This window comes from Streptopelia decaocto (assembly GCF_964273445.1).
Source record: "Streptopelia decaocto genome assembly, chromosome: 1".
Taxonomy (NCBI): domain Eukaryota; kingdom Metazoa; phylum Chordata; class Aves; order Columbiformes; family Columbidae; genus Streptopelia; species Streptopelia decaocto.
The window spans coordinates 140,796,261-140,823,243 of NC_138663.1; the positions used below are offsets into that span (position 1 = coordinate 140,796,261).

General features: G+C 41.4%; 2 protein-coding genes across 8 annotated transcripts in view; one reads left to right on the plus strand and one right to left on the minus strand.

Annotated features, from left to right (window-relative positions):
* Positions 1-26,983, minus strand: part of CMSS1 (cms1 ribosomal small subunit homolog) — a 247,671-nt gene that overhangs the window by 55,586 nt on the left and 165,102 nt on the right. The window lies entirely within an intron of this gene.
* Positions 1-26,983, plus strand: part of FILIP1L (filamin A interacting protein 1 like) — a 213,947-nt gene that overhangs the window by 23,696 nt on the left and 163,268 nt on the right. For all 6 annotated transcript variants that reach the window (XR_014184716.1, XM_082059417.1, XM_082059416.1 and 3 more), the window contains one exon: positions 25,991-26,133. The gene's annotated coding sequence lies outside the window, so the exon portion shown is untranslated. The remainder of the gene's footprint in view (positions 1-25,990; positions 26,134-26,983) is intronic.

Genomic DNA, 26,983 nt, shown 5'->3' on the forward strand with positions numbered 1-26,983 from the left:
TCTCAGCTCGTCCTCACAGCAGAGCTGTCCCAACCCTCTGATCATTTTTGTGGCCTCCTCTGGCCCCTCTCCAACAGGTCCGTGTCTTTCCTGTGCTGAGAGCTCCAGAGCTCGACACAGAACTCCAGGTGGGGTCTCACCAGAGTGGAGTAGAGGGGCAGGATCACCTCCCTCGACCTGCTGGCCATGCTCCTTGTGATGCAGCCCAGGATATGATTTGCCTTCTGGGCTGCAAGCGCACATTCATACGCAGGAAGTAAACAATGTTTAGCAGGAATTAAACAACCCTGTTATTCAAAACTCACATACAAATCATGCTGGGGTTAAAGCGTTAACTTAGATCTGATAAGGGAACACAGCAGGAACAGATAATGGCAAAAGCCACATACAGCATAAGCACTTGTGCACACTTGTGAAGGTACAGATGGAGGTCCCCAACACTCTTCAAGAAATATGGCCATTACATTAAGAAACATTCCAGGCCAGGCTGGACAGGGCTCTGAGCAACCTGATCTAGTTGAAGATGTCCCTGCACATTGCAGAGGGATTGGACTAGATAACCTTTTAAAGTCCCTTCCACCCCTATTCTATGATTAGAAAAATAAGAATTACAGAAGCACTTTGCTTCAGGTCAACTCCCAGATAAGTTAGCAGAAAGAACAACAATAAAAACTTCCAAAACAAACAACTCATTTAAGTGGGAAGAAAATCAAGCTGTTGATGAGTACTTCTGAAAATTCTCCCCATCCTACTAACACAGTTTGCTGAGAGCAAGCTGCATGAGCTGTCAAGCATTTCTGCTTTCGTCCACTTTGAGGTCCATCCCATGCAGATGAGCCTCATCCCTGAGTTTCTCCCTTTACACATAGAAGAAATCAACTCTATACATTTAAAGAATGTGCTTTAAGCATTCTTTAACGCTGAAGACTATCCTTCTAACATGCCATAGACTTTCAGGGGAGATTAACTGGAAAACAAAAGGTTGGAGAAACATCAACAATACAAGAAAAAAAAGCAGAAGATACATATGATGGGCCTAGAATTTGATGCCTATGACCAAAGTAAGCCACGATCCTACATTCCAATTTCTTCACTTCTTTTCTGCTGTGATGACCTCAAGGACAAGTATCTCTAGACCTTAAAACACAGGCATCTCAGCTGCCTAAGCTGCAGCATTAGGGCCCATAGTTGGAGGAATCTGGCATTATCCTCATTTCATATAGTCCATGACAAGCTCATGTGGACCACACTGACAATTCATAGCAGAAATAATATGAGACCTGTATCGGTCCCCTGCCACCTAGTTGTTACTAAGACAAAGTAAAACCAGAACAATTATACTGAACTAGGAGAACATCACAGAGCAATTATTTCAGGGAAAATACTCCAGTGGGCTTTTCGAATTTGCTTGGGTTAAACAGGTTTAGAGTGACTCCCCCTGAACCTTTTACTTTTTTTCCAGTAAGCTGCAAGTTGGCAAGTTGTTCTGAACAGATGAGGAAGACTGAACACTCACTCAAAGCTCTGAGCTCAACATTTTCATGTTTTCTTCCCTTAGAGGTAAATTAACTACTAAGAAAGTAATAATATTAAAAAGTGCAGTACTCAGTGTTTATATAGTCTTTCCTCTGCAGAACTCAAAGAGTTGCATATACTTTTTTAATGCACTTATCAACCACAAATCCAGAAAACCGGACTTGCTTACTTGGTCTTCCACAAAAGATACCAGCTTTTGGCAAAAAAATCTTGTGTTTTTTTCAGTACTAAAAAGACAGTTTTTAGGACCATAGCTTTTGATCAATTCATCTCATGCAGCCAAAGTCTCACTCCCAATTAATATGAAAAAACTCTTGATGTAGCTAAGCTGCACTACGCTGAGATCTGGTGCTGGGACCACTTGATTCATAAAAACCCGGAGTTCTATCAAAAAGCTGACGTGACACAAAAACCTCAAGAAACAGATACACCACCAGGCACTGAGAACCTCTCAGCTCCGAGTCCACACATCACAAAACGCCAACATCTACATTAGGTTCTGCAAGAGAACAGACACATACCCCAGTGCATCCCAAGGCCAACTCACTGCTCTGTCCTCCCAGCTTGTAACTCTGCAAAGAACTGAACTAAACCCAACTCAAAGCAACATCCCGAAAACTCCATGTACTAAAACTCCATGTTCTATTCATATGTTCCCAGGGGCATAAAACACGACCAAAAAATTAGCAATTAGGTTTTAGAGACTGTGATCTCACAGATGAGAACAGAACAATTTCAACTAAAGTCAATGGAATTATACCCACTGACATAAGATCACAACACAGCACTCAAAAAAAAGACCTTAAATCTTAAAATCCCCAGATGCAACATATGTGGACAATGGCTATAATAGCCACACATGCATTATCCTGAAAGGAGGTTTCAATTATTTTTATAGTGAGATAATGTTCCCTTGACGATCTTAAAGTCTTAGTAGCAATTAAATTTCATTCTTGAGAAGACAATAGCAAATATCTGCAACTTTGAATCTATATAAGAATTAGTAATTTTTCAATTTTTTTTCACAAGAAGAGTGACATTTCCACAATACCATAAAGCTACTGACAGGCTACATAAAGGAATTTGAGGAGAAAGCAGGAGGAAGTCTTCTCTGAGGCCAAGTGCGAACTGGAAGTTTTACACTTTGCCAGTTGCAAGAAAAATGGGAAACAAACCACTTCATTTTGTAATAAAGTATCAGCTAACATATTTAGCAGAAGGAAACCCATTCTTCACCAGCCAAATCTCACTTTCATGCGGTGAACTAAAAATATATCTGCAGAGGTTTGTTAATGCGGTTGACCTCAAAATTTGGAACTTTCTTCCTTCCAGATGCAAAATAGCTCAAAATTACGCATTTTCAGGGAAGGATCCAAAGGCCCCTTTACTGTCTATTCCCCACAGAAGTTAATCACGAAGCATCAGTGAACACAGCCAATCCTGGAGACTAAGGACACACTGTTATCCCCACTTTTGGATAGAAAATGAAGCAATTAGTCTCTTCAGTGTTTTCTGCTATATACTTTACAGCATTGCTATGCAAGGCTTAGCACACTGCACGATGCCACCTCTTCCAGTGCTGCTCTCCTACGTTTGGTCCTAAACTAACCAGAGGAAAGAAAATATCACAGTCATCAGGGCTGTGAGAAAATTTCTTAAGATGAGGTTAAAAAAAAAAAAAGAAAAAAAAAAGAAAAAAGACAGAAAGAAGAGACTACACAGGAGAAGTACAGAAAAGGAGAAAAGGTAACTTGAAGGTGGTTATATGAAAAAGCTACTTAAAGCTTATTTTACCAGAGGAAAAACAAGGAGCTGACATAACAGCAACATCACCACAGGTCAAACCAACTGTTCACCTCAGCCAGTTAATCCAAACTACAACCTGATTTGTCTGTGCTAGGAATTGTAGAGTTTACTCTTTTTTTTTTTTTTTTTTTTTTTTAATTAAAAAAATGGTTACTCTTCCATAACTAACGATTCTTTGTAACAGATCACCTTATGCTTCTCATGCCATTGCTATGTGTAGGAATGGTCACTCAGGTTCTGTTCCTGTCAGGACTGGCAGCACCAGCAGCAGCAACTTCAGGCATTCTGCACTATGGGCATACGACTAAAAGAATTAGCAGATCACACTCATTTCTCTAAAAGGTACAATCCCGTAATTTTGCCCGCATGATCCTGGGAGCAGACAGGAAGGTTAGCTGTGTTCATGCCTACAGAAAACAAACTCCAGTTACTGGAGAACAAGAGTCCTTTCTTCTCCAAATGACCGTTCACCTGCATAGTAATAATGCTTTGAGGGACCTCATCAGTATGTCCTTCCCCCAGCTAGCTCACCCAGCATAGGGTATCCAATTGCAGTAGCACAGTGACTGCAGAGCCATTCTGTAGCAAGAGCCAAATCCCACCTGGCATCCTTTTCAACAGTGCTTAGCTGAGCCATGGATCTCATTAGCTGCTCTGCAGACCTTGAGACCAGGAGTATTCATTTAGATATGCCCTTGGAAGTTACCTACATTCATAGAAGGAATGAATGCCCAACCCACACCAGCAGCTCTACCCCAGCACACTAATAATGACGTACAAGTGACAATCTGCCACCCAGTGTGCCCACTTCTGAGCTGAGCCAATGGTATATAAGGCCTTTTTCAATCCAGAGTAGTGCATTCTCCTACAGCTTAAATCCTTGGGAGTGCGTGGAGGAAACACCTTCTACCAGCAGTGTGAAAATTCTTCAGGCAAGGATGGAAAGACCTGAGAGAGAGACAAGGGAGCAAAAGACAGCAGCTTCATTCCCTGGCCTGGCATGGAACTCCACATGCACTTAAAGGAAGTTAGTTCAGGAGAAATGCTGCATCTGGGAAAATGTCCATGTATCAGGGACACAGCACTGAGAGAGCTGGTCAGTGATTACAGTCTCAGTCTCTTCAGAGTTACCTTTTAGCAAGAAGGCTATTCCATCAAAAACCTAATCCTCTGAAAACCAGTAGGGAGCAGGCAGCCTTGGACTCATTTTTTTGTGAGCACTTTCAAGACCCAATAAAGGTGACATTATCCCATTCCCCTCAGCAAGTGTCACCAGATCATTCAGAAACTTAACTATAACCCATAGTTATAAATGCAAAGAGCTCTGTTTATGGTGCATTTCTCCGTGTATATTAGCACAAAAACACACAGTATAACAGACACCTTTTTAGATGTGGGGCTGGAATCACCTCCAACCGAACATCTTCCCGATTACTGAAGCACTCTTCTGAAGTTCCAGATATGAATCTAGGACCTCTGGGTGTCAGGGATCTACTTCTGATACATGGCAAACCAATAAGCTTGGCTCTACAAACATGTCTTTCAGGGGCTCCAGGGCAAGTCTATTCTGCCCCCACAAGCTGCCTGATATCCCCTGAGGACACTGAATGAGACTGGCCAAGAATGGGAATTTAAAACAGGCTGCAGTACAGTGGTTTACCAAGAATAGGGTGTCTTTGGGACTGCAAACAGCCCAGCCTATGTGCTGGCCACAGGTACTCTGGCTAGAGGAGTCAGAGAGAGGGGCAGAGCTGGACAGGCTCCCACCGGCAGCAAGACACGGCTTCAAGTACTGACAGAGCCCTCTTCAAAGACTCCAAAATTGTCACAGTGAACACAAGCCCTCCCTGATGTGTGCCAACCAAGCGTAAGATGGACCTTAAAAATATTAAGGTACGAAGGATTAGGAATGCAGGCAGATGCAGATACAGGGAACCCAATACCTGCCTCAAAAAAATACAGCTTTTGCTCTGCTTCTTCTGAGGAGGGAGCCATCGCAAAGCTCTAGTTGGCCTCTGTGGTGATCCCCTCATTAGTCATCACGGTTCACCATGTACCAGAGGTACTTTCTGTGAATGGCCAAACCACAGTGATGAAACAGATTTCTTTATGTGAAGCAATCCCCTGCCACAACACAGATACTATCGGCTAGTGTCATCATCCTTCATTTTCTTTTGTAAGTGAAGATGCTCAGTCTGACCGCTTGTGTGTCAAACAGACGGAAAAGTCCTGCTGAGAAGGAAGCTTCAGATTTTTTCTTGGCAATGCACTCTGGCCCTGGGCTCTAAAGCCTGACACACCACACATAAGCGGGTTACATTCTTCACCCAGCAAACAGGAGGTGTATCTCCTGAGCAAGGAATGGAGCTCTTACAGCTCACATCTGGGTACAACTCTGCCAAGTGAAAAGCTTGAGGCTGGAAATCATGCTGTACCAGAGCAACAGAAATTAAAAACTACAAAGAAGATGCAAAAAAGTCTGAAGTTCACGAAAGAAATGATGCAAAGTAGAAAGGTGTGAGTAACCTAAGCAAAGAGTAACAAATCCCAGAGGAGCTCTGGCTTGCCAAGACAAGAGGAGCAGCTGAGCATGCAAGAGCAAGTGCCATCCACTCTGGCTGCTTCTGTGCAGAATGGAGGTAGAAAGTGACAGGATCCCCCTTTGTATGCGCCACTAGCTCTAAAGCTTCTCCAGCCCCAAGAGCAGCATGAATACACAGCAAGGGAGAATATAAATACAGAGACAGCCATACTGGAGAGTGCACTTTTCCCCTACCAGACATAGTTTAGAGTTACAGCTGTTTGATTGTTATCAAATTTAAAAGGCTAGCCAGCCTATCAGGACAACTTTCTGTGATAAGCTGATCTGATATTGTTGATGATGTGGTGGATCTTATATTGTCAACGATCAAGAGTACCAGCAGGATTGTCCACGAACAGGGACACTAAGGGATAGATATCCCACAGCTTTTCTTCTGCGGTGACCATTAACATTAACCCACCATAACATGTTCACAGTTACAACAGTCTCAAGTATGTATGCATAATCATCTGGCAGATTATACTCTGTTCTGTAGTTCATTTTTTCTCCAAAGAATTTAGAGATTTGGATATTTGTTTTTTTGGGGTTTTTTTTTGTTTTTTTTTTTTTTTTTATAACTTCAGCATAGCTATTCGAGCAGTCAAAAAGCACAGCACCACCCCCCAAGTTTTGGGGTATGTTTGTAGAGCCCAGTTAAAGAAATTGCTATAAAGTGGACACACATTGTTAAATTAAAAGGAAATTAATGATTAATTCTCTAAAGAATTCTCCAGCTGTTTTGATATGTGGGAATGTATATAAAACCACTAGGAAGCAATAATTTCATCTCAAACCAGAAATGACACTTTCCTTTTATTGGTGTGGGGGTGAGGAATGGGGAGAGGTACAAATCATGCAGTCATTAGGAATAGGAGACATCTCAAAGATAAAATGAAACAGATGGACTAAACTTTTCTATAGCCACTTAGAAAGAAAGTGAATATAATTATGTAGAAATGAAGTATCAATACAGCCATTACTCAGTGCATCAGCACTGAGCAACTCAGTTTCATTATCGTGTGTTTAATTCAGAGGAGTAAGGTAGTCCCTCCATCTGAAAAATTTAATCCAATACGAATCAAAATCCAAAGAAAGTAAACGTAACAAGCAGTCTAAAATATGTCTAAAGCCCCCCCACTCCCCCAAAAAAACCAAACACCAAGAAAAATGGATGTTTGTCCTTTATGAGCCAAAGATGTACAGTTTGATGGCTTTTGCTTAATTTTGATGCCATGCCTTAATTGCATGTATGTTTTATTCCCAATATAAATGAGGAAAAATATATTCAGGCTACAATAATCTTGGCTATAGCTAAGGTCTACTTGTAACAAGGTTGTTGCACTCTACTTTTAAATTGCCTTTGAACTTTGGTCCCTTAAGATGCCTTTGCAATTAACAAAGATGGTAAAGTTTGCAGCTGACTTCCACTTTACATGTAAATAGCAGCTCTTGACAGGTGGCTCACAATAACATCCTCTGATCACTCCTTGACAACAGCTGTAGGGATCCACCACCTCCATTGGGGGAAAAGCCTACAGCCTAACTAGTTGTGGTGCGGGGTTTTTTGTCTGTGTGTTGTTTTTGGTTTTTTAAATCTTGCATTCAGAGATGAGGGAGACATAGCTCATTATACAAAAGACAGCACACAGCTCTGACCTGCTTCTTTGTAGCTGAAGTTCATTACATTGATATGGCTGCAGAAAAGTGAGCACAAAAGCACTAAGTTACATTCCTAACGAAGCAGCAGCTACCTAAAGAAATGAACTAGTAGGTTGGCAACATCTTGCATCACCATGCCAGGAGTTTTAGGCCAAGAAGGCAAGCAGGTAAAGAGCCAGGTAAGCAAACATCTTGCTTACGCTTCAAAAGCTCCAATTCTGTAATATTTCGCAAACTTTTTCCTAGTGTGACATTTTAATTGGTTCATCCAGCTAAATGGCTCCAAGATGAATCAGGGATATTATAAGGAACTCAACTACCACCCTGTTAGGAAGGATGCTGAAAACACAGGAGGAACACCCACAAAAGCTGTAAAGGAAGGCCTGTCTTCATAAGCCTGTAATTGTACTGCTCTGCATCCCTGCATAACCTATTTTAAAGCCAGTCAGGTTCTTTTTTTCTCCTGAGTTTCTCACCCTGAATCTGCCAACTTTTCCCATCCTTTAGCAGGTCCTGATCATTCACATCTCTCTCACACCTCAACCCTGTCAGCTCAGCCAGCCCACTGGGAGTCTTTACTGTGCCTTTGACTTACACAGGAATTTTTCTGTTATTGAAAAGAATTCCTAACCAAAGTCTTCAAATAAGGCCAATACATTTGCTTATGGCTAAATATGATAAATCTGAACATTGAACCAATACGGCAGTTAGATCAATTATATTTTCTCACAGTGATTAATAATTTCTTTTGTGTTTTAAAAGTAAAGACTTACAGTCAACTGAAGCATGAGAAAATACTTGATGTGACTTTCCAAAGCATAACGTTTCTGAAGTGCTGCCAGTCATGTTGTAGATTGAACACGGCATTACAAAGTATTCTCACGTGTAAACACAGGGACTCTATGAGTTATTCAAAGCCTTGTGAGATTCACTTACAGTTCTAGGTAAAGTACATTTCTTAAAGTATTTCACTGGCAACCATCTGAAGCTGCATTCCAAAAACTGAAGTGCAAATTTCACAGCCTCTAGCCCTGGCAATTCACATCCTATAAAATAATCGGAAACTTTTATCTTTTGCGGAATAGCGGGGATCCCCTGCCCTTGCAGACAGTTTTTATATTTTGTTCCCTGAACAACGAAAATATGTTGAGAGCTGCTAGCAGGTTGGAAGGAGCTCAACAAAACCAGTGTCAGGGGCTTTTTTTTCCTTTATTTTAAACCTCCTGGGGAGCCTAGTGATCGAAACTTAGCAAAGTGCATAAGCATGTTGTGTAACAGGATTGTTAGATCTGTTGGCTTCCAACTAAAGAGACTATAAAACAAAATTCCTGTTATGGATATTTCTTATGTTGGTCTGTCATGCATTCCCACTATAGATAGTCATTCTCCTCCTCTTGCTTTTAAGATCTCTGATTAAAGAGCATTGCTGTAACACTTCCACGAAATTACTGCAATTTGGGAATTTTACTTTTGGAAAAAATGTAACAATAATTAACATGTCTATCAATTCTCCTCAATTAATGCCAAAAGTGAAAGGGCTGAATTATTAACCAGTTGCTTGCTTTGCCTATCATATTGACAGAATGTTTGGCCCGTTCCTAGCATTTCAGCAACAATATAAACCAGAATCTTCCTCTAATACTGCCCACAAAGACCTGTCGGAATGGACAATGCAGACCCACAAGAAACATCTGAGATAAAGATGCGTCCTTCCTAGAAGCATCTGAACTAATATTTCACTGCTGATCTACACAAAGGCAAGGCAGACATATTTGAAGCTTACTTTGTATTTCCTCTTAAGCAATTCTTATGTGAAGCTTAATAAGCTGGTTTTGACCTAAGAAGTTCTCTGTATCTCTGTCCTAAACACATAAGGAATGCCTCACCTTTCTTCTTCTGATGGGATGGCCTGAGACTTGCCATCAGGAGACATAATCTTTCCAAAGGTTTCATAAACACATGCTAAATCTCTTTGGAGAGCTTTTACATGCACAGTAGCCCACCACTGTGGATTACAGTCAGTGGTCAGCAAATGGTTTTGAAGCTTCACCAGTGCGACTGAGAGAAGAATCGAGCCCAAGCGCCACAAACACTATAAGCCAAATCTTAGTCACACAGAATTCAACGTTAAACTTCCTATTGAATTTGTAGAATCAAAAATTTAGTTTCTAGTTACAGAAACTTATCCATTAGAAAACACAGAAGAAATCTATATTAGAATTCCTCTATATACATACTCCTGGGACTTTACAAGCAGGTTTTAACATCATAAAACAGTACACCACATATAAAATTCATCACATACAGCAGACTTCTCTCAAAGAAGGTGAAAACACAAATTTTGTGAGCAGTTTAGTAGCTTTTCCTATAAACAGCTAAGTCAGCCTTTCCCCCGCAAAATGGAAAGCAGCACTTCAGATCTACACAAATCATTTGAATATTATTTCTTAACTCCTCAGATAAAATACTGATACCTGGCAAGCGTTATTAAAAATCAGACAAAAAATCCTCAAACCAGAACTGCATTTGCTTTTGCATGGAAAAAAAAAGGAAAAAATATTCTCAAAAATATTTACAGCTGAAGGAAAAAAACCTTAAGTGCTTATATATCTGCTGGAATTATGAACAATTTACTCACCCAACTATACAGTCTCCAGCTTATCTAACATGGCTCCATGAATGTGTCTCTCTGCCTCCAGTAGGAACAGTAAGAGATGTTTTAAAAGTCTCTGAGGACAGTTTAAAATGAATAAAAAACGTAGAACTGTGAACCCAAAAAAGCCTCAAATAAAGTCTCTGATACATATGGAAAAATTTTAGTTTAATCTCACAAAAGACTGATTTTTAAGCATAGACGGTAATTTATTGAGTGTGAAAATCTTCGACTGGTCTAGACATTACCAAGAACCTCTTGATCCCTAAATAACATATTTTATAAAACGTTCTGTGTTTTTTGTTTTTGTATTTTTTTAAAAAAGCCCACAAAAACACTTCATGTACAAGGAGAAAACAGCAGAAAAAGCATCCATTTCCAAGACTAATGGTAATCATACTCTATGTCCTGTGTTTAGGACAGGTTTTCAGATAACACTCTAAGAGAAGCAGCAGCTCTGAAGCTGGTGCAGCAGAAGCACTGCACATGGGAGTGAACTGTAATCTGCCTTCACCAAGGATCGAGATAACAAAACAGAGTCACTAATTTCTTAGAAAGGTTTCTGGTTTCCCTTTCAAGCCCAGAAAGTGATCAGTCAGCACAGCCCAGTACTTGCTACTGCTGCCACTCATTCTTCGGATTTTGAATAGTTATTTGTGTCCAAAAGAGGCAAATATTTAATTTGATGTTTCTTTCTGTGGCTTTTCCAGCAAAAAATAGAGCACTTTATTATTGGCCCTGAAGACTGAGTTCTTCTATTTCAGTGTCGAGCTGTCCCTCTTTTGTGGAGACAAAACTAACATCAAATGTACACTAAAACCAAATGAACCACTAGTGGGTTTATTATAATTTCTCAGGTTTTAACACACTGAAGGGAGAAGACTCTAGGTAGACTATGAAGAAAAGTTCAGGACTTGCCTCAATCAGATGTACTATGTGGTTTAATGTTGATACTAGTCAGTGTCCACAAAAGCCCAGAACTGTCTCAAGTCAACTACTAATTATGCAGGCAAATTGGAAAAGATGACCAGAAAAGACTAGAACATAAATCAAACTAACCATTTGTAAAATTAGGCTAAAGCACATGTATGCCATATTATTGTTAAAAAACAAACAAACCAACCAACAAACTAGTGGCTAGATTTCTGTAAGAAGATGCAGGTTTAAGGGGCAGTAGACCCCGTAATTATATCAGCACTTACTCTGCACTCATACTTTTCACAAGCATTTGATGTACCAAAGGTACTGGGAGAAGCCGTGGTCTTGCTAATCCAAAAGCCAGGTAGCCATCAGAGTTAAACAAGAGCTGACTAGCATAACAAGGAGTTAACCCATTAAATAAACTGTTGTAGGGCTCCCTCCTGAGGGATTTCTCAATTGCTATGAAAACAGTGTTCTAAATCAAGCTTCCATTGCTAGAATGAAAACAAATGCTACGAGGAGTATGATGAGATGGAGGTCTTTGCATAGCAGAGTCAAATGATGGGATCTCACATGCTGCTTCAGTTACTAAATTTAATAGTTTTAGTATGCCCACAAAGATGCTACTCCAGAGGTCATGGCTCACAGATTCCAAGCAATCCCTCCTCAAAACCCTTCAACAGTAGCAGCCAAATTTAACATCAGCACCTGATGGGATATTATAAACCAAGAGACCTACACCAAAGCATTCTCACATAGGAGTTCACCAAAAGCTCTTAAAAAATGTGTGTTATCATAACATATACTTAGTCATCTCATCTGACCTCAGCAAGCAAGCAAGCATGGGTGAATTCACCTCATGTGGCATTAAAATCAATGCTGCAGGATACAGTTCTTTACAAATAACGCTACTTTTGCCTGAAGTAGTGATGTAAGCCCCCCTTCTTCCATATTCCCTCCTCTGTAGAGTTCTTCAGGGTGTCACCTTCTGCTAAAGATATAAAACTTAAGTCTTAGCTATTTAGGCTCACTAGAAGATATGAACTCACCCACCTTCCCTGATTGCTAGATTGTCCAAATCCTAACTTAAATTATTTCTGCCTCTCCAGGTTTCCCCTTTGATGACACCTGAGTATGTAGTTGTATTTTCTCCACACGACTTTGTTTCTTCTGCCTTTTTTCTAATTGAACTGCCAGAAGTTTTTCAAACAGAGGAAGAGTCAAGCTAGAAACTTGTTTTGGGGTAAGGGAGCTGCTTGTAAGGGAGCTGCTTTTGGTTTTAGCTTTTAAAAATGTGTGGTATACAGTCCATCCAAACTAGCAATAATATAAAATTCAAAAGTAACCAAGATTAACAGATACTTTCACAAGACTAGTGGTTAGTAAAAACTAGCCACTAGGCAAATTCTAAAAAGCCAAATTGGCTAACAATCAAGGAAAGAGGTCACTGCACCCAGCTGAAAAATAAACACCATTTTTTAAAAAGATTTTTTAAACAATCTTTGGAATTCACAGACAGATTTTATTTGCGTTTTGTGCAATCACTTGTTATAATAATGTCCATCAACAGATGGAAGTTGTGTTCTAATGTTACTAATCCTCTTATCAAAGTATTTTAGACACTGATTACAGCATTATGAAAAACAGCTAAAATGTGAAGGCTCAGGGGGAATGAAAAGGATGTCAAAGGGCATCCTTTTCTAGGGAAAATGAAAGGCTTAAAGGAAGAACAATAGGATGTCATCAGTTAATTGTCAATGTCAGTTTGGTCATCTTCACTGCCTTTGTACCAATACTACTAGCTCAAGCCCCAGCTGCTCACCTGGTACCATATGAAACCTAAAAACACACATGGTTACCAGTCTCCAACATCTTTCAGTTTGAATGTTCATACCCAAAAGAGGTGAGGCTGCTGCAGCTCCATGCTCCCAGGATGAAACCTAAAAACACACATGGTTACCAGTCTCCAACATCTTTCAGTTTGAATGTTCATGCCCAAAAGAGGTGAGGCTGCTGCAGCTCCATGCTCCCAGGTGCAACCAGTAGCAAGGCTGAAAATGTATTCTCAGCTGGCACAAACACTCTCAGAGGACATGCACACACTGCACATACACAGCACACACTGCACATATACAGCTATATACAGCCAGCCGTATAAGTAACACACAGCCCGTCCCTGGCTGAACAGGAAGATGTCTGCTAGAGAGGATACATATATATTGTATATGTATACATATGTACTTACTGCACACACTTCCATTGTTGCCTGGGATCCCCTGCTCCACACACATGTACCTTGGCTCCCAGACCACCTCTCCTACTCACTGGCCCAGTCTTTGCTATAGCTTCACAGTAGTTTCTCTGGGTGCTGCACCACGGACACATGGGTCTCTGGCCTCTGGTCTCACCTTGGTGTCTGGCACTTGGTTTCACTCACTTGGGTGTCCCCAGGTGCTGGCACCCAGGCACACAGGCCCTGCAGCCCTCAGTCCAAGCGCAGCTGCTGGCACCCAGACCCTCGTTTGTTCCAGCTGCTGCACCATGGTTGCTATGTCCAGATCCCCATTTAGACACACGGAATAGAGTCCCTCACCCAGGAAAGAGGCAGAAAGGAAAATAATAAGACAACAGCACAGTCTGTTCTGCCAGGCACAAGGCATGGCCAGACACGTATAATGACCAGCAAAGTATTTAGACACAACTGGCCCTTTTTATGTCCGTTCCTCCCCAAATCATCTAAATGCCTCCTTTTGCCTGCCTTCCCTTCTTCCCTGAAACATCCCATAATAAGTTCTGTGCAATACTGAAATGCTCTTCCCCTGCATCCCATCATGTGTGCTGTACACCTCAGCAGCGAATCCTCCTCAGTCCAAAAGGTGCTCTGGCATTGACTCATCTTTTGATGGGCTTCAGGGCTGGGCCCATGGGCTGAGGCTCTCCTGGGACAGCCCTGGGAAGGGCCCAGACCAGGCACCCCTTCCTCCCAATCCTTAATTAGGGAAAACCGTAATTGTGCCTGCCATTATGCCCCTGCACTCCTCTGGGCTTATGGAGGTGGGCCTTTGGTAGGCTGATGGCCCCCGTGATGGCCTGGGAGGGACCCAGGGCAAGGTACTAGATTGGGACCCCGTCTGCCTTTGTCTATGCTCACATAACCTCACACATCTTCCCATGCAAGAGTGACCCAGCAACTAAAATACCCAGCCCCACCCCCAGCTTTCTTTTCCTTTTCTTTTTTTTTAAATAATTGGTGAACATCTGCTCTTCCTATTAGGCATTTGGCAAAATTTAGAGGAAGACTGAAAGGCATCTGTATTAGAAACACAACCAGAGGCAACTGAGATCAGACCAAACAATCCTCACAGAAAGCATGAAAATAAATTTCAACTAAACGTAAAGGTGAATTTTCCAAATTCCAGTACTCCTTTTTTTAGAAGGGGATACATTAAGCATTTTTCTGTGGTCATTTTAAACTTTTAGTTTATTATCAGGCAAAGAACTCCATAACTCTCATTTAACGTTCACCCTGACCATGGGTACCTTAAGCCTGGCCCAGCCCAGAGCTCACGAGCAGGTTTTGGCACAGGGGTTCCTTTCAGCTGGTCTAGCACATCACTTTGGGAGAAGAGGAGCAGTGGTGGGGGCAGCAGACAGGCCCCCTGGCCAATACGGGCACGCAGAGCCGGGCCAGATGACCACACTCCTGAGAGAAGTTATTTTTGCCTTCTGACCAAGCACTGCGTGCAGCAGCCCGGTGTGTTTGTGGGGAATAGTAAAGTGTTTCAACCAATTCTTTCCAAGCGTGGGGAAAATTACTGCTGCTTATGTAATCTGCCTTTTGCCAAACGTGAATCTGGGAGCTCAGCTGAGCTGACGTTACTATTTCTTCGAAGTTAAAGGGCCAAAAATCTTGCAGCCTGATGCTCTAGCGGCTTTCACCATTGACTACAGATTCTGTAGGCAATGTAAATACAGATTTACATCACAGGCCTAAGTGAATCTATATCATTAGGATCAAGCAAAGTGTTTTGTTGAAGGTACAGTTCAGAAGGCAAGATTTTGGAATAAAGGAACATAGAGTAATACATAAGCAAACAAGCAGCAGCAGCATTACAGTGCATTAACCCACAGGCTCCAGGTACAAGGGCTACCTTGCTGACCTGCGGCACTTGGAAAGAGGCAGCCCCAACTGTCTTCAGACAGTTTGCAACCTTTCCACCTTGTTTCTTAGATAAGAAACTTGTTTAACCTTTTAGCTGACAGCACATAATTGTATAGTTTTATATGCAGGGTCTGTTCAGAACTTATCTCTTGAAGTTAATTAAGTTCTTTGTTTTCTATACGACTTAATATAATTACGTATCACTTAAAAAGCATACCAGAAGACATAAAAGCCAAGAAAAGGTACGCAATTAAGAAGGATCTCCCTCTTAACAAAAACAACATACTGATTACTTGAAAGCCCATTTCATAATTTGTCAGCAAAATGGCAGTGATGCATATCTATTTCAAAACAATAAGCATTAAATAAATGCAGAAAACCAACTGAAGGAAGGCTGTTACCAAAGCGTTTTACAGCAGCAACAAACCCCAAATCCTGAAAGACTTAAAATGGTCCAAGACCACATGTTCTTACCAAGTACAAGAACTGGCTTATAAACCATACATACATTAGGAACAAAACAATGGCAACAGTCTTCAGATTACATCTGTGATAAGAAATGGCTCATCCAAGAAAAAGATGCCAATCCACCTGCCTCCACTCTGAGTTTGCCTCAATGCTTACTCTCAGTCAAGTTTCTACTAACTTGAATGATAACTGATCATAATGATGCTCCAAAAAATGTTAACTGGTGTATACACATCTAGGGAAAAAATAATATCTTCTGTTTATCTCATGATACCTAAAGAAAACAACCCATGAGTGCATACTAATGTGAACAGGCATGACAGAAAATACTAGCTCCCTCTTCTTTAAATAGCTTTGGTTGGCAAAGCGTAAAGGCATTATTGCAGACTTCTCTGCCCATATGACTTCTGAGGGATGACTTCAGGTTAGCAAGGTTAAGGAAACAGCTGAAAGCAGCAGTTCCATTTTTAACTCTTTTTTAATTCAGAGGCCCCTAAACATTCTCCAGCAAGGAGTAAATTTAAACTAAACAGAGGGGTGAAGTTGTTGTATCCCACTCTCTCCCGATTAAATTTCACAGATGCCATGAAAAGGACAGTCGACTGGTGTCACCCCCAATTCAACTTCTGGGTCTGTCACTACTGTAACTGAAAGGGGCAACTGAGGTTTTGTTATTCTCAAAATCTTCTGTAGCAGCAGATAAAAGCTTCTGCATTTTTCTTACATCCACTGCTAATAAGCTTGATGAACAAGTCTACAACCCTCTGCTGACTCAGCATCAGCCAAGTCTGTTTTGGTAGCCATGGGCTTCTTTCCTTTTCCTCCTTTCCTCCACAGCTGATCCATATTTCCAGTGTTCTCAGTGACTTTAATGAGAGGCACCAGCAACTCTTAGGTATGCTACTTTAAAACCAAAACAAACAGCCCTCCCAAACAAACAGATAAAAGCAAAAGAAAGAGAAGCAAAGGCAAAAGAAGTTAGGTTTGCTTTGCTTGGTCTAGCCAAGCATGAAACAGCAACATAAAAATCCTACTTTAAAAAAATTCCTATAAAATGATTTCTTCTTTCAATACTATATTCCTCCTGAATCCTGCATGTAGGGGTAACAGTAACACAGCCTTAAGACACTTCCAGACACCACACTACAATTTCTTCTGTGGTAAGCAGACTAACATCAGCCAGTAAAACTGACTGATTCTCAATGAACCATCTACAGCTGTCATTAAATAATGGGAACCCATAGCAGGGGAAGGCTGGGGCTCAACACCAGTGTCAGTGTGTCTTGGGCAGCTCTACGCTTAACTAATTTCCAGATATTCAAGCAAACTCCAAATTGAGATATTTACTTGGGAAACCTTTCAGATTTCCCTGAAGATTTTTCTGTCATAGCAAAAAGTAAAAAGCTGAAGTACTGATGTATTTTATTTCAACCAGCATGATGAAAATCTCACTATTGGGAGAAAAAATAAAAAAAAGAGAAATGGTTGATTTTGGCTATGGTTGCTGCTGCTGTTGTTTTGCTGCACTTTAAGCAAAAAGCTACATTTTTTCACAGTGACAGAGCTCAGTAACAGCCTATTAGCTATAACTTGCATAGTTAATCTTTGTTAGATTCTCCATCACCTGAAGCCTTTAAATCAATATTGGGCACCTACTTAGAAGATAAGCTGTAGCTCAGCCAAGTTTATTGAGTTGTACAAAAACCTGCTAGATTAGGCTCTGTGGTTTATGTTTACGTAAGATTGCAACCATGACATAATGTCTCTAACCTTAAGTATTCACTAAACTATAAAATACCCAAAATACAAAGGCCCTAGGACCTACTAACTCTAATGGATGCAAAGGCGGGCATGTAAAACAGACTGCTATATGACAAATGAGAAATAATCGAGTGCAGTAACTCCAACAGGGGCAACTTCGGTGAGGTATGGAAAAATACTGCAAGCACTATTATGCTGCAATTACAGTGCTGAAAATAAAAATTCACATATTATAAGAGGACAAACATAACTACAGAACATATCTGTCTTACCAGTGCTATGGCAACTGTAAGAGAAAACATACACATTGACCTGAAATAGTATCAACTTTGTCCAGTTAAGAACACTGCTTATAAGGGAACAAGCAAGAGCTGGCTGGCCACGTAGCTCGGTATGTTTCCTGTTTCCAGACAGTGTTTCAATGCCTTTACTCTTTTTACAAAAAAAAAAAAAAAAAAAAAAAGAGAGAAAAGAGGAGAAGAGAAAAGAGGAGAAGAGAAAAGAGGAGAGAGAAAAGTAGGTTTGCCTCTGATTTTACAATCCCCGAGTGCATGAAGTTAACAAACTGAACAGTTGCACACTTCAGGGACTTCTAATCCAAACCCTCACGTTTCCACCTGCCTGGGAACCTGGCTGATAAATACAAACTCCCTTAACCAGATCCTGATACCACAGGCTAATCTAACCCTTATACAAGCATCCCAGTCCTTTTCGCTCATCAAAGAGATGACGACCTGCTCACAGAAATCAGCTGACAAATTCAAAATGAAACAGCTGAGTCTGCCTGGTCAGGGATTAACTGGCATTTCAGCCCTGTCTGTCCATTGAAGAGCCTTCATGTTACTAAGATTCACCACTCCAATGCCATTAACTACCATGAATTTGTAAGAAATGCTATGGACAATGGAGAGACCTGCAGCGATGGTTTTACAAGGTTGATTTGAGACTCCTTCCTAAAGAAAGTCTTGCAGTCTTATGTTTTACAACTGTCTATCAGGCATTGTCCCTTATCACTGCTGGCCAATTTCAAAAGAGAAAGGATAGTCCTGAAGACAGTAAGCTCCTAAAAATCTCCTGAGAAATCAGTGCAAATAGAGGAGATTATAATAAGAGCATGTGTGGAAAAAGAATAAACAGGCAAGCTCTGCCATTGTTTGGTGGTATGGCACCAACCTGGCTTCCAAGTGGACGTAGCAGACACTGGCTGTTGCCTAGTAGAGTTTTCAATGGGGAGCACAGTGTGAAGCTGAGGTTACTGCAGAGCTGGAGGTACCCAAGCAGAAAAGGACACACATCTAGTCATTACTACATTTTCAGGCCACAAACAGTTTGGATTCGCTTGTTTAACCATAATATATTTTTCTATTAACAAATGACAATGTATGTATGTTCTTGAGTTCTCCACATTTGAGCAAAAACCCAAACCAGAAAAACCCACCTAGAATGAAGTATTATTTACCATCTCCTACGATAAATCTAACTGTAACAGAAGCTTACTCACATACTGCATTGGACATTTAAATATTGTCTAGCAAGCAACAATAAGAGCTAACTAGATTTTTTTTCCTTTTAAAAAAGTCATACAAGTTTGAAATTTTGAAAAGCTGACGGATGCTTTTACCCCTCACGTCTTTACCGTGACTAAGACAGACAACAGTTTGATTTACAAGTACTTCAGGATTTTGTGAAAACAAGATTAACATGGAAACTGTTCAGCAGTTCAGTGACCTGTTGGAACCAACTCCACTGCTGTGCACATATTCCTCCCCACCAACTCAGGCCTGTAAGCCACCAAGTGAGAAGGAAAAAAGGCAAAACAATGTGGGGTTTTTTTGCATTAAATAACCAGTAATAGTTGGGACAGCTATTCTCTACCTTGCTTACTGACGTCTAAAAAGCTGCCAGTTAAATGTCTAGAATACCTTATTTCTCATGACTTCTTGATCTGCTTCTCCAATCTTAAAGTACTAACAACTGTTGCTAATTGAAGCATCCAGAACGTTACTTGCACATACTTGATACAAACGACATTTGCTAGTATAAGCAAAGTTTTTAAAGTTTGGGGGAAATAGCCTTGGGGTTTTCTCCTTCTGAATGCTTAAAGTTTTATGAGTGAACCTAAAGGACTGCCAGACTTTTAAAGCGACAACACATTACGAAAAAATTTCCTATGTGTTTTGCAAATTTGGAGTCAGCCACATTTCACAACTGACATCAGGGTTTTTAATATCAGGTCTAATGAAATATAATTCTCCAATGACATAGCTGTGAAGTACAGCATTTTCATTTCACTAGCTGGCAGAGAGGTTTTGGCCTTATTATTACTATTAGAGCCAAAAGTGTTCTAAGGCCCTGCATGGACACATCTGAAGACAAGGCCTTTTCCTTGTATCTGCTGTAAACACTGATACCACAGGGTATTCAGTCTAACAGAATAGGTCAGATGCGTTTTCACACAACTGCTATGGCCAAGTCATATGCTAGGACACAAGAATATGAATACAGTATAAGGAATAGCTTGCCTTAATCTTCTCTACAGTTTCAATTTTACTAAATCTCTCTGGGTGGGATTGGATAGTTTCTGGTTTGGAAGACTTTCACTGTTTTTTAAAAAAACCCTACAGTCAGTTAAGAAATTCCAGTCATCATCAAAACCCTGAGGGAAGCAGGGGCAAGCTGAGGATTAAAAACAATAGTGCTTTTTAAAAATCTGGTTCTTGTTGAGGTCACATTTCTTCTACTGGATGACAGAGTGGGATATTTATTTTAAAAGTACAGGTATACACAGAGCTTATGACAGCTTAACCACACAACAATAGAAATCGGAAAACTCCCATTTGCAAATGACCAGACTAAGTACATAACTGAGAAGAGCTCTTCCTTCCCCAAACCTCAAGAATCCAAGAAGCAGGGATGAGAGAAAAAGCCAAAATTCTGCTTCCCTAAGGCCTACACCCCCTTAACTGAGATGAAATCAGAACAGCCATCAGAAAGGAAGCCTTGCCTACTCAAAGCCCTAGAGTAGCTGGTAGGAGCACCTGGCATGGGCACTTTTTCTGATTTCGTTGTGCGGATAAGCAACAAAAATAGCAATGTTGTATTCACCCCTTCACCTACACATCCTGCTCAATGCACGTTTCTGCCCTGGGAAGTGGTGGAGTCACCATCCCTGGAAGAGTTTAAAAGATGTATAGATGAGGCTCCTAGGGACAGGGTTTACTGCTAGATTTAGATTATGGTTAGACTCAATGATCTTGAGGGTGTCTTCCAACCAAAATGATTCTATGATTCTTCAGGAATCTGATAATGTTAATTTGGGAAATAAATGTGCCTTAACTCGGCTGTTCTCAAGACACTTAGAGGCTCTGAAGGCTGCACATTGTGCTCTGGGACTGAGGAACAACCCTGGTGATACCCAGTGCTGAGGGACCCTGACACCCAGGGGACTCCTCCACACAAAGATCCAGCTCCAGTTTAAGAGGGAATTTGAAAGGGTTATCTCGTGGCACAGTACACAGTGACAAATCTAGGCCTGACCTGACAAAACATACACACAAAGAAGAAAAGGGTAAGTGATCCTGACAAATGCAAAGGGAAGCCACCGTCGCTAATCTAAATGCAGCACCTCCATGGGGCAAACATGAGTGGAAAGCAGCAGGGCACAGCAACCCTCCCATGGGGCTGATGCATCCACACTCTGCTTGGGTGGGAGAATGAATGAGAACCAGGATATGGCACAGTGAATTGAGAGGCGGAGAGAAAAATCTCCAAGGAACACAAGGGACAGTTGTTTGGTGAGAGTTAATATCAATGTTCAATTGTGGGCTGTTGGCCTTCTGTATAACTCTTGTGGTAACACCTTGTTGGACTCAAAAAACATCAAAGCAGTAGATGAGTATCAACTTCCCCTTCAGATTGGACTCTGATCAAGGTAATCCAGGAGCCATGCCCTCTTTTTGCATCTTTTTTAAGTCCTCAAGGGCTTTTTTTCATGGGGATCTGCAGCACCTGAACAGCAGCCTAAGCACAGTTTGAATTCTTAGTGAGGGACAGTTGCACATCAGCTCCATTTGAGGCTGCAGCAGAAGCTGAAAAGAAACTATGTTTAATTTTTCTAGTGTGGGGGATGGGTGAGGAGGAGAAGAGTCTGGATAACCCATTATGGTGCAGCTTGCAGTGGCGGTGGTTTTCTCTTTCGGTGCCGCAGTTTGTTTCCAAAAAGATAGCTGTGCAGAATGAAGTAAGTGTTATCCTTCAGTTCCTCTAGACTGCTGACAAACATTAGACTGGTCTCCAGCACTGATGGAATACAGAAGAGAAAATACAGTGCATGACCTCCCAAAAATGAGCAAAAACTTTGGTTGTCTCTGGAGGATGCTCTGGGAAAAGGTGGAGGATAAATGGGGTCTTGGCATTCTTTTCCAGCTCCATGGAACCAAGCACAAGTTAGCAACAACATTGATCTCCCCCCCTCTGAAGGTCTGTTTGAAAGTTGCAGGAGAAGACGGTACAGAAGGGGAAAAACTGCCATGCATGTCTGCTCTCCACAGACCCAAGAGACCATGGTCAGGACTCACTACCGTGCTTGATGGAGGCTTTGCCTCAGAAAGGCAGATTGAAACCCATGTAAGGATAGTGGGGTTTGGCCCATCATAAATGCTGGTATTTATAATGGAGAACAGAGTGCCACTGGATATCTGTACAGCCACTCATGGATTGCTTTTCATGTCATGTAAGGATTATTTGTACTGAGATTTTATACTTTCACATCTTCTACCCACACAAATGGAGCAGACCCCTCCTGCCTTCCCCCCTTGCTCCCCTCCCCCCCCACCGCTTCCAGCCTCAAATATCCTGGCATAAAATGATCAGACAAAATAGGTGACTTATGTTTTTATTGGTTCCTCCAGACTATGATGACATTTCCTAAAACACTGAGCCAGGAAACTATTAATGTCTCTGAAAAAGTGGAAAGGGTCAGGCTATTTCAAAGGGCATGTGTTTGCTAAGAAGCCTTTGTTATAGATGTATAGGCCACTTAAGATTCGATTAATAATAACACAAGTATTTAGCATTCACATAATATTTCTAGCTTTAAGGTGTATTATGGATGCTTTTGTAATACCTCTGTGTTAACAAAGTGTTACCCCTCTTCACCTTTTTGAGAATTAAAATAAGGAGGTTAAATAGCTTGTTCAGGATTCTGTTAAGCAGCGCATCCATTCCAAGATCAGAATTCTCCACGGATCTGTACGTGCTCCCAATCTCAGGCTGTTATTGGAGGGAGAAATGGAAATGGTCTCAACTAATCAACATTAAAAAAAGGAAGACCAGTAAGGTTTTCTAGATTTACCTCAGCTGCGTTGGCCTGCATTTGGCAGCAGCACAAGTCAGGTCAGGCACCTGCAGATGGGGTCGGACTCCTTAAAAAAAGCTCTGTGTGTTTTATATACAACCACCAAACCAAACCAACTGGTACTCTAAAAGGAGCATAGCACACTGCATGCAGGGCAGAAAGAGGGATCCTGCACAGGTTCAACAAAAACTAATTTTCTAATGCATACTACATGTATATATGGGGCCAGATTCACTTCATTGGTTCCCCATGACAGGATGAGGGGCAATGGGTACAGACCGAAGCACAGGAGGTTCCGTCTGAACATGAGGAGAAACTTCTTCACACTGAGGGTGCCAAAGCACTGGAACAGGCTGCCCAGAGAAGTTGTGGAGTCTCTTTCTCTGGAGACATTCAAAACCTGCCTGGACACATTCCTGTGTGATCTGCTCCAGGTGAACCTGCTTTAAGCAGGTGGGTTGGACTAGATGACCTCCAGAGGTCCCTTCCAACCCCAACCATTCTGTGATACCTCTTTGTTTTGGCAGGTCTGGGAATTATCAAGGGGGACTTGCACAAAAGCCTTGGAAGTATGGGTGTTCCAAAGGCATCACCACCTCCTTCATGGCTGGATTAATTTTACTCATAAACCCAGTTCTGATTCTGACTGCACTATAGGACACATGAAGGTCAGTTCCCTAACACAGGGGTCCAAAGCAGATTTAAACCCAACCTGCCTACAGCATATACAGTATGTTACAATTTAAACAGAAAAGAGTGCTGAGGCATCCTAAAAGAAGTACAAGTCACTCTGCTCTTACTGACTCAAGAACCTCACTCATCTGTCGTGTCTCCAACAATCAGGATCTGGTAACACCACAAATGCTGCAGGTAACAATCCCAGTATTGCACAGTGCCATCTCCTGGGCAAGCAAGACTGGAAAATCCCCCTCACGCCTCTCTTCTGTCTCACAGCATCCATCATTTTAGCATGGTTTTCCGTGTGCTGGCAGGCCAGGCGTCACCTCTGTTCTCAGCAGGCAGGCCATGAATTCACGGAAAGAAGAGCAGATTGTTTACAGCTCCCACCACGAAACGTGAGCCCCAGCAGCCCACTCTGGAGGGAGGCAGTAGCTGCACAGGCAAGCTCCATGCAAAGCCCCACGATCAAGTTCATTCTGGGTTGCTGGCTAATCACAAATGAGCAATCAGGGCTTCCTTTCAACATCCAAACAGGAAATGGGAGTGGAGGAAGTGAAAGCTTTATAATTTCTTGCATGTTAACAAGTTTCATGAGCCACTCCAAGAAAAAAGTTCTGCTAAGTGAACTTAAACCTAGCACATTGTCTGCCTCAATGGCAAGTGTTTATCTTTAAAGCCAAGCTGCACATCTTGGAAAGAAAACACCAATGCAAATATTTCATTCAGCACAGCTGCATTTCCAGGATAAGAAGACATCAAGCTATGGAAAAAATTTGAGTATCCTACCTTACTGTAATCACAAATCTTGAGATTACAATCCTCAAACCAAACCAGAGCTGTTAACACTGCTATCTCTCTTGAAATGTTCAGAAAAAAACAAACAAAACAAACAAAACAAACAAAGAACCCCCCAACCAAACAAAAACAAAACCACAAACAAACAAAAACAAAAAACAAACCAAATCAAAAAATAAACCAACCAAAAACCAACAGGATCAAAAGGGTAACTTTTTACTTACCATAAACTATTAAATCCATAACAGCTCCTGACAACAGAGCAAGAAAATCAGACATAATGTGTTAGCTCAATTTCTTTCCACTATCTTTTAGGGCTACTGTCCACATTGGCTCTTTATATGCTACCATTTCTGCCTGGCCATGCAGCAGAGGGTCAGGAAAGCTGCGGCAGAAAGTCCCTGTGGGACAATGAGAAGCCTAAAAGGCCTGAAGGAGCAAAGAACTGTCAGGTCTCCATGCCAAATGAGCTTACTCCATCTTCAGGCCACCATATCACAGACCCTGGCCACACTGAAAATCCTAGCCCATGACACACTCCTAACCTGGTGCTATCTTTACTGCAAGACAAAGAAAAAAGCTTTGTGCAACTGTTGAGTAGCTCTCAAGCGTTCAAAATAGATGAAAGGCCAGTCTGTTGGTTGCCTGGAGATATTAAGACAGATTGGAGACAAAAGTAAGATGACTTATATGGGTGGGTGCAGATGGATGTTTTGAGGGGAAAAAACCTGCCTCAGGACTACAGCGTAGAACTATCTGTTTTTTATGGATGTGCCCAGACAAAAATCTCTTGAAGAAGCTGTAAGACTCAACAGTACAGAAAGAGATTATTTAAGTGGGCTGCATATAGAACAAAGGCAAAGAAACTTAGAAAAAAACCCCAAAAAACTGCTGTCAATATATCCACTGCAAAATCTCATTATCTCCTAGGGATGCAAACAAGAACAGACATATAGTTACCATGGCACACAATAAACTGGCTGGATAAGTAAGGGGCTAAAACTGCGTGGGTGAATGATCTTCATTATGGAGTGTGAAAGTAGGTTTTTTTCCCTAGTTCGGCAATAGAGACATGAGCAATCCTAGTTCCAATGCAGCATTTACCATAAAGTGTTGTCTGCCATAAGTCACCTCAATGTACTTGATAGACTACGCACAAGGCTGGAAATGCAGACCTTTCTGTGGACTCTCATATTATTGCTCTGAGCAACAAAAAAAAAAGGGGAGAAAGTCTGTTTTAAATGTGAACTATGCTGGATCCTCCAGGGTCAGATCATTTTCACAGTAGGAATTCCATGTTTCCAAGGTGATGGAAGGCTGATCAGATATTTAACCAGCCTGGGTTTTAGACCACCCATTAGCAAAATCTCTCCAGAAGAAGAGTTTGGAAAGCTGAAAAACAATGATTGTGTAAGAGTGCTCGGTTTGGTGGGGGTTTTTTGTTGTTTAAGACTTAACCATAGGTAGGTATTAACCTCTTTCACTGGAAAGACAGATATTCTTTCCAAATGACTCGTATTGCTATCTTGCACTCCAAGACTCACAGTATCCACTGTGTCCAAGTGTTTACTTCTGTGGAGTCACTGACTATCTCATTCACTTCTCTCGTAGGATGTTTGTATCCAGGGCAGCAATGCCACTTCCTACTACGTGAGAAAGACCATGACGACTATGCAGGACTGTTACCTGCTCCGTTCCCAAAATGATGGCATCTGCCAGAACATTCAGGTTTTCAGCCTGTGATGCTCCAGCAGGTTAGTTGATCTTCACGTAACTTCTACAGTACCCAATGCTTTTCCTTAAGACAGAGATTTCTGATTTTCCTTCCCTCTCCTTCCAATGAGCAAGGAGAGAGTTTCCAGACAAAGTTACTTTGGTAAGGAGTGCTGAAGAGCTCGTACCTGTTCAGCAGCTGTGAATGTATCAACAACCCACTGCCAAAAAATGGAGGAGGAATGTGCTTGACAGTTAGTGAGAGACAAATTACGATCCTTGTCCTACATTCACAAAACATCCAAGCTCACATCACATGTTCCATTTGCTTAAGCGTCTAGAGGCAGATGTAGCTGTGATCTGTTTCTCTAGACCAGATACCAGGTAGATGTTAAATAATACTAAGAATGATTTCACCATGAGAGGCTTGTACTGGATCTCACCCAAAACCTTTTTATATATTGCATATATTACTGTCTTGCTGCAATAGCAAGAACTTTGACAAATACATGAATGAGATCATCCAGATGAAGAGACCGTATATTTGCAGAGGTGTGGTAATACTTGATAAAATAGATTATCTCTTTCAGTCTGTCTTCCAAAATAAAGATTTTCTTGGATGATGAACTCGGGGGTTCCCAGAATTTTGTCCACGGAGGGTAACTTAATGGGTGGGACATGAGGCTACGGGCTGTATAACAAAAATCAATCTGTATGACAATGTAGAATGACCACAATTTGAAAATCCCTCTGAGGGCCATATTTGGTAGCTTTCCAGGTCAGCCTCTGGGAACCCCTGACTCAGGTGTTGAATTCTTGTGAGGAATAAAAACTGATCCTTGTGCGTTTTTTCCCCCCTCAAAGATATATTTCTTAAGGTTTTATTTCTTG